Raw genomic sequence first — 8388 nt, 5'->3', positions numbered from 1 at the left:
ATTAGTATGACTCCAGTGACAATTCCATATCCTATTCCAGAGTTTACACTTTTAAAAGGATAGTGATAAATGGTGAAGGTTGAGAAAAGCCTTGCAAGGATGAATCATAGTCTGGAAAGCCTGCCTTGTAGTAAGAGACTAATGAAACAGAATCTAATTATCTCAACAATAAGAAGGTTAGAAGGTTGACTAATCATGATCTGTAAAGTATGTAAGTTGAAAAGAGAAGTTAATACTAAAAGGCTCTTTAATTTAATAGACAAAGCCAAAGTGAAGTTCAATTTTGTAAGACTACAAGTCAGGAATGTGATTTTGACAGTGAGAGTAATTGTGTACTGGTAAAACTTACTCAGATGTTGTAGAATCTGCACAAGGTGAAATACTTACCTTTCTTTTTTTAAAAGAAAAACTCACTTTAGTTCAAAAGTAACTAGATGGCTTTATGAAAAAAAAAAAAAGGCAACCAAAAAACCAAACCCACAAAACCCCAAACTTTTGAAGCACTTAGCCTAAGCGATATGAAAGATCTGCGTAGATAATTAAAATGGTCTCTTCTAGCTCTGACTTTACACAAGAAGGTCCAGAGACCAGCAACTGCTTCCACTCTTCCAGGATTGAAACATTGGCTCTGTTAAAGTCAATGTCTATACTACCCTTAGGAAGTTTAAGGTTGCATCTCAGAAGTTGTATTAACTACAAATTCCTGTATTTTGCTCTCCAAAAAAGACCTGAACAGGTGAAGTGATCTTTCTGTGCTATTATCTATGTCTACAATGTTTGGGGTTTGGACCTTTCTCAGGAGAAAACAACATTGAAAGTTTTAGTAAAAAATGCTACGGAGAATTCAGTTAGAATGTGACTAAAATGTCAGGCACATACTATCACAAACATCGTATCTTTGGGAAGCTCTAGTGAGCATTAGTTCTCACAGTACACTACTCTGAAATTATTATATTGGCCATGCAGGTGGGACTCTACAGTGTATTTCTGATATATCTGGCATGTAGCATAAACAGCAGTACAGTGAGCATTTCATTTCACTATAAATGAAAGATTTTGAATTTGAAAATATATATGTGATTTTTCTGGGTGGTATTTTTGTTAACCTGTGTAATTTTCTGTGAAAATAGTTACAGGTGAACTTTTTATCAGCAAACCATAAGAAGATAAGCCACACAGGAAACAAACTTCTTTCTTGAAACTTAGTAAACAGCATTTGAGAACTTCTCAACTAGGAAAAATTTACTATTTCCCCGAAATCTTAATCTTCTGCATGTTCATTTCAAAATCATCTCTGGATTTTTCCTGTTTACTTGGTGGACCTGGGGGACTCATTCTATTTCCTTTTAATTCCTTTCCATTCTGCAGTTTGGCAGATTTGGCAGTTTCTTCTGCAGTTCTCATTTACTTGAGCTCTTACGAAGGACTATGCCTGCTATGTATCATCACCCTGGTACCCACAAAGTGAGCTCATCCGGTGACCTGATGCAGGCGATTCACCGTGGATTTCAGACCACTGCAGATGAGCCTTTTGCACCATGAAACTAGTGAAATATCCCATTCCAACCGCACAAAGGGTATTAGGACCATAGTGGCTCATCCTTGCATAAAAGGGAATGGAAGTCCTTTGGCATAATGAATATTTGATTAAGAAGACCAAGCAGACAGCAGGTAGCGGTAAAGAGTCCATTGCTGTTTGTGCAATTTTAGAAAGCCCCTCTTGTCCTGCTTGAAGTTCGCATTTTGAATATGAATTGTTTGGAATGAATAACTCACCAAACAAACAAAATTTGAGAAGCACTTTTTCTTTTGTGTTTTTTTTTTTTTAAACAGTTATACTTTCTTGCTATTAATTTGAGCATCAGTATGCAACACACTCTATCTGATTTAGAAATGAACTCGTGGAAAATTTTACAGTGATTGGACATGGGAAACCAAATCATGCCTCAGTTTGACTGACACTAAAAGAGGTTGCATGAGATGGAACCCAGCAGAGTTTGGCCTGTCTTCAGTCAGACTGTCATGTACTGTGATTTCGTTACATTTCACTGTTTACAAGTAGAGTCAAGTTGGGTTAATACTAGAATACAATGCCTCCTTGTAAGAAGCGATGGTGTTACTTAGCAAGTGGCATTCTTCCCTCTGAATGATTGCTCCTGGACTCCTGCATAATTATGCAGTGGATTGCTGCAGATACCCTCCCAAATAAGCCACAGCTTCTAACTGTATCTTTAGCTTTTTGAAAGTTGTAAGGGGAGAAAAGTGCGTTCCACTGTTCTGACCGAACACCTTTTACTTAAATCCTTTGATCATGTACTTGTGTAGAGTCTATGGAAAGTTTAGCTTTATCGCTGTGTTGAGAATATTTGGGTCATAGTTGCAAACATTAGTTGCAAACATTACAGATGATCCTTTGGTAACCTGTAATAAATTGCCTCCTGGTATTATAACACAGGTGGGAGATCATTATTCAGATTAACTAGTGCATACTTTAATATCCTCCAAATTTATCTTGGAAAATGCATGACATACTCATCAAAATAAAGATTGTCCTGCAAAATTTGGGACAGATGGCAGTGCAAGATGACATCTTTTCTAAATGTGTCAAAATGTTCACTCAGTCAAGCAATATGATTGGTTGCACATTCTGGGTGCTTTATTAAAATAACAAAAGCAGTAAAATTCACTTGCATGAACACCTGCTACTAGAGTCACTTTAAGTAAGGCAAAATATATAATTAAGTAATAGAAAAATAATTATTTCACTGACAAATAAGTTAACAGTTTAATGTAGCTATTGCATTGCTTAAAGAGCTAGTCAGTGAATTACACCTGTACTTAGATTTGCAACATTCAAAACCAAAACATGCCCTCCTAAGTGATACCGAAGGAAGCATCCTTCATACCATGTAACAAAACACTATATAAGAACAGACACGCAACAGGCCTGCTGTTGTCTGCTAGGTGGTATCTTTAAATAAGATAGCATATATTCCTTTACCGCTTGAAACAGGAGAGCATAGAAGTGATTGATAAGACCAATATCACAGCCAGAATTGAGATTTGAGAAAACAAAGCACTATCTGCTTTCTTCTGAGGATCCGATCTGGTGGTAGAAACAAAACATCTAGAAAAGAAGAGCTGCTAATTTATTTTTTTCTTTTTTTTTTCAGCATTTGAAAATGTCAAAGACTCAGCTTATGAAGTCTAAGTCTTGTGGCAGGAAGTCTCATCAAGGCACGAGTACGCTTTTTGTCTCAAATTACGGAAAGACCTTCGAGACCCCTTTATTTTGTTCTCTGCTTCGGCCTCAGAGAACTCGGCCAATCCTCACCCGCTCTCAGTACAGGGTCTCGCGCTCTGGGTAACGTTAAGTGCTGTTATTAAACCAATCAAAGGAACGCGCTGTGGAGCGAAACCAGGCGTATCTGTTGGGGGCCTGAGGACGTATGTGCCGTACCACCCTCAGTCTGAAATTCCACCGGGGAAGTGACCCGGAGCCCCTGTGTTGTAGGACTTGGCAATAACCGCAGGGCCCCCAACTCAGCCCTTACACCTGACCTTCACACCAGCGCTTAGCTCCCTGAGATCATGGCCATTAAATATCTGGTCTGCTTATGAAAAAAAACCCCACCAAATAAAACGAAATCGGGTTAAAACGATCGGGCGCCGGGTGAATGTCTACCGTGCTGTTTTTGTACGGGAGGAAGGGGAACGGGAACAAAACGCTCCCGCGGTCGGTACGCGCTTCTCCGTGGAAACGCGTCCCGGCGAACCCGGCCCCCGCAGCCTGCGAGCGAAGGAACCCCGGCTTCCACGGGTTAAACGGCGATCGTGGACTGCGCGATCCCCCCGACACACAAACCCAGGACCCCCCCCCCCGTCCCCATCCCCGTCCAAACGCCCACCTGTTCCGCACCCCCCCCCCCCCCCCCCGGGCCGGCTCCTCGCAGGAGGCCGAGGCTGGAGCTGGGGCTTGCGGTAGCGCTGGGGCTGACTGCGGAGAGCTATTGGCTGCCGGCTGGGGAAATTTCATTCAGTTTGCTCCAATAGCAGGAGGAGAGAGCCTGGTACAGCCTGGACCTCTCCCCCCCCTCCTCTCCCGCTGTCCCCCCCCCTCTCTCCCAGCTCCCCTTGCCTTGCAGAGCAGTCTCTCCCCGGCTCGCTCTCTCTGCATAGGCAATCACAGCTCCTTACTCGCAGCCCCAACTCTCCCTCGCACACCCGAGCGCGATGCTTTTTCTGCCCGAATGTAGGTCGCTTGCAACCGAGAACACGAGTTTCCTTCAAATCCAGTCTTGTTGTCTTTCTTCTTGTTATTTTTAATTTTTTTTTTTTTATTTATTTTTTTTTTCCCACCCCTTCGTGGTCGTTGCATTCCTTTGGAGAAGCGAATCGCGGTGGATTCCAAAAAGGAGAGCAGGAACCCTGTGTGAATAACCCCGGCTGCATGATAGCCCGAGAGGATTTCCTGAAAGAATCTGGCTGTGTAAAAAAGACCCCTATGCTTCTGCAGCTATTCCAGTGTTAAGGTAGGAGTACTGGATTTGCCGTTTGAGTGTTCATTTTCATTTTTTCTGTTGCCTTTTTTTTTTTTCCCCACACCTTTTTTTTTTTTTTCGGCGAGGGTGGGGGAGAGAGGGAGAGGTGTTGCAGTTGGTACTCTGGCAAAGGGCGAGCAGTTTGCTGCAGTCGTCTGTGCTTTTACTTTTCCCATCGTGATAAAGCGATACTTTCTTTCTGCCATCTCCACCATCATATGCGATCCCGTTGTCACATATGCATATTTATGCAAATCTATTTCTTTTCTCTCCGCTTCGGTCTCGTCCCCTCTATCCCCCTTGCACCATAATTTGTTTGGAGGCATTTTGCTGCAATCAGCTATTTGGAAAGGCTCTGGGGTTCTGTGTGAGATGTTTACAAAGTAGCTCTGCCTTACAGCCAAATAAACACAAGAGTGTGGAGCAGAGGAGGGAAAAAATATCTGCAGTACAGGCGGAGAGAGAAAGAGCGAAGCCACAGTTTCCTGCAAGCGCGGAGAGGGGCAGGAGCGGTACCTCATGCTCAGTGTGCGCCTGTGGTTTTCAGGGAAACACAAACCCAACACGTAGGTTTTTTGGTTAACCACTTCCCTCGCCGCCACCACAGCCACGAAAAAGCAAAAGGGGACGGGGACGGGGCGGGGGGGGGGGGGGGGAGAACAAGGGAGGCGGCTGTTCGGAGCAAATCTGGGCTCTTCTTGGATGAAGCGGTTCACCCTCTTTGGCTTTAGCTATTCCGTGGTGGGTTTTTCGTCTTTTTTTTTTTTTTCCCGTCTTTTTCTTCTTTTTCTTTCTTTCTTCTTTTTCTTTCCTTCTTTCTTTCTTCTTTCTCTTTCTTTCTTTCATTCTTTCTTTCCTTCTCCGGGCTTGGGTAAAATGCCCGCTTTTGTGATGGGCATGGCTATCCGCACGTGATGGAGCGGGGACTGGCACTGGGGAGAGCCAGCGTGCGCGGAGCGGAGGCGGGGGGGGGGGGGGGGGGCAAGAAAAGAAAAGAAAGAGAAAAAAAAAAAGACACGCACCACCACCACTCCCCCCCCTCCCAGCTCGGCAGTAAATCGGCTTCTCCGCAAAGCTGGGGCGGGGGCGGGCGAGCGAGGCGGGCGTGAGCCGCCTCCGCGGCTTTGCCCCCTTCCCCGTCTGTGGGGGGGGGAAACGGCGGCCGGCAGCCCCCCACCGCCCCGGGGAGCGGGGCCGGCTCCCCCCCCCCCCCCCGCAGCGGCTCTGATGGCCGCCCGTCAGACCGGGGGGGGGGGGGGGGACGCCCGCAGCCGCCGTTCGAACCCGCCCACCCTCACAGACGTTTCCGCCGGCGGGCAGGGCGCGTAGCCGCTGCGGAGGGGCGCGGGAGTGGGTCGGAGGGGGGTGTCCGTGGGGGGGTGTTGTCCCGCCGTGGTCCGGTTTGGGCGCGGAGCCGGTGGCGGCGGGTGGGGGGGTGAGAAGTTTGCGGGGGCCGCGGTGTGGCGTCGCGGCCGCCAGGTGGCGCTGCGGGCCCTTCCAGCCGCGCCGCAGCGCCGCGCGCGCCTCGCCGCGGGGCCGTCCCGCGCCCGCCGGCCGTGAGGGGGCCGGGAGGGGAGCGCGGGCCGCCTCGGAGCGCTGCGGGAGACCGGCGGGGCCGGAGAGGGAAGTTTGTCGTTACCGGGTTTTTTTTTTGGTTTGGATCCGGATTGGGAGGGGGGGGAGGGGGGAGAGGTCCGTCAGGGGCGGGCTGAGGGGGGCGAAGGAGCGCCTCAGCGGGCGGGGAAGGGGGGGAGCGAGTGTGCCGGTCCGGGCTGCGGTGACCTCCGTGAGGCGGCGAGCAGGGGCGGGGATGGCCGGTTAAACCGTGCTCCCGGCTGCCCGTGTTCGGCTCTCTGCGTCGGTGGGGTCTGTGGAGGTGCTGCTTGGTGTAGGGAGGGCAGAAAGGCACACGCGAGTTTACATGGTTCGTACTTAAAAACAAGCCGCCACCAAAAAGAAAAAAAAAAGGGAAGAAGGAGCTCTGTAGCCGCGTTTGATCAGTGTTGAAACAAACGCCCGTGAAATTCTAGACTGATGGTTGCGTTGAAGTGATTAATGATGTTAAGGGTCTATAGGCACATGTTTAGAAGTAGGTGATCAGAAAGCAAAGCTTAATTGGGTGGATTTACAGGCAGTTATGCCAAAATGGAAACCTCTGATATTTTTCTCCTCCTAAAACATAACTGCTAATTTAGGTACCTCATAAGGGGAATGGCAATAGTCTACATCCCATGGGACACAAATTAAGTTTATTAATTATTAGATGTATCAATCCTCTGTTAGCACTGAAGACATAAACTACTTTTCTGTCACCCTAAGAAAAGAAGTAATTGCTTCCACTGATTTTAATTCCCAGATAAGAACACAAATTTGCTTTGTAAAAAAGTGAGCTGATTTCTTATGACAAATGAACTCCGCATTTTATTATCATTTTACTTATAAAATGAGCATTTGATATTCTATCTATCAATACCACGTAGGTAGGCTGCTATATAGGTAGCCCCTATATAGTTGTGCATTAAGGCAGGACATTCCAAATATTTTTTGCTTATACTACTGAGTAGAGGGCTGCATGCATTGTCTTATGAATCATATTCCAATGAATCATGAAAGGCTGAGAACATGAAAACATGCCGTGCAGTTTCTGGTAACTCAGAACAGCAAGATCTATGATGGCATGTAATTTTCTAAGAATAATAGAAAATGAAATTTAATTTTGACCTACTCATTTTTTTATCATCTTGAAATTATTACCCCTTTGTGTATAAATACAGCTGTTATTGCTCTCTCCTCTATTCATATGCCTGTATATCATAGAGATGCAATTATTGTTGGTATGCTGTGTGCAAGTACAACCTATTAAGTTGTACCAGATACTAAAACCGAAATTCAGTTTGGCATCCAAAACGCCTTGGTCCTCAAGAGGCTTCTAATTCAAAGGTAATTTAAATCGTCTTCTCCCCCCCTTTTTTTTTTCTTTTTCCATTGCATTTAATATCCCTTAGGTCTGATCTCTCCTGGAAAACATTCATGTAGACAAAATACATTTTCTTCCTTCTGCTTTTCTGGAGGGAGTGATTACCTGCCTAGTATTGTTTTAAAATGCAGTGCTGTATCACAAACATGTAGACTGTAAATTCAAAGACTCCTGATGTTTTTTTTGATCAGCAAAGTGCAGTGGTCAGTGATGAAGTGTCATTTCTTTTAAAGGCATCACAATGCAAGCAAACAAAAGCAAGCCTCATAGCATGAATGAAACAGGCCAACTGGATTAAATTAGGACAAGTGACAAAACCGGTAGGTTAACTGGAGACGCTGTGCTGTCCTATATATTCTTTATTCTTACAAAGACTTTATCTTTTTAGCTGATCCCGTGTTCTTGGACAGATCATTCACCTGACAATTTTTACGTTTGATAAGAATGTCAATCTTAATAGGCATCCTTCAGCTGAAGACCTGTCATGTAGAGACGAAGGCAAGAGGCAGAAAGAAAAGCTGTTTAACTGAAGCTTTGTATTAAAGATATCGCATAGAAACAAGGATTTGTTTGGCTTTTTTTAAACAAAAGAGTGATTCAAGGAACATTTACTGACTGCTGCATAGAGGTTTGCACATTTGTTTCTGACAGGTTCTCAATACAGCCTCCTCTTGGCCTTTCAGGCACGCACGCTGCTATTTGATGGCTGAATCACATAGCTCCACCTGGGTAGGACAGGAATAAGCATCATGCTATAACCAGCATATAATTTAGTCATTCTGTCGCTTGAAGACCTGTCATCGAGATTCAGGATCTCTTCTGCATGAGTAAGATTGGTTAGTTATGTGCACTGAATTATAAGGCTGTGAG

At 45.5% G+C, this 8388-nt stretch overlaps 1 protein-coding gene across 4 annotated transcripts in view; it reads left to right on the top strand.

The window, feature by feature from the left end:
* The first annotated feature begins 3504 nt into the window (after positions 1–3504).
* Positions 3505–8388, top strand: part of NLGN4X (neuroligin 4 X-linked) — a 182053-nt gene continuing 177169 nt past the window's right edge. For 2 of the 4 annotated variants that reach the window (XM_075057339.1, XM_075057342.1), the window contains exon 1: positions 6302–7838. The gene's annotated coding sequence lies outside the window, so the exon portion shown is untranslated. Of the gene's footprint in view, positions 4533–6301; positions 7839–8388 lie in introns of those variants that run through there. The other 2 variants (XM_075057338.1, XM_075057340.1) reach the window with 2 other exon arrangements.

This window comes from Buteo buteo, chromosome 25 (genome assembly GCF_964188355.1).
Source record: "Buteo buteo chromosome 25, bButBut1.hap1.1, whole genome shotgun sequence".
NCBI lineage: Eukaryota > Metazoa > Chordata > Aves > Accipitriformes > Accipitridae > Buteo > Buteo buteo.
The sequence above is the reverse complement of the archived record's forward strand: the minus strand, read 5'-3'. Positions and strand labels throughout refer to the sequence as shown.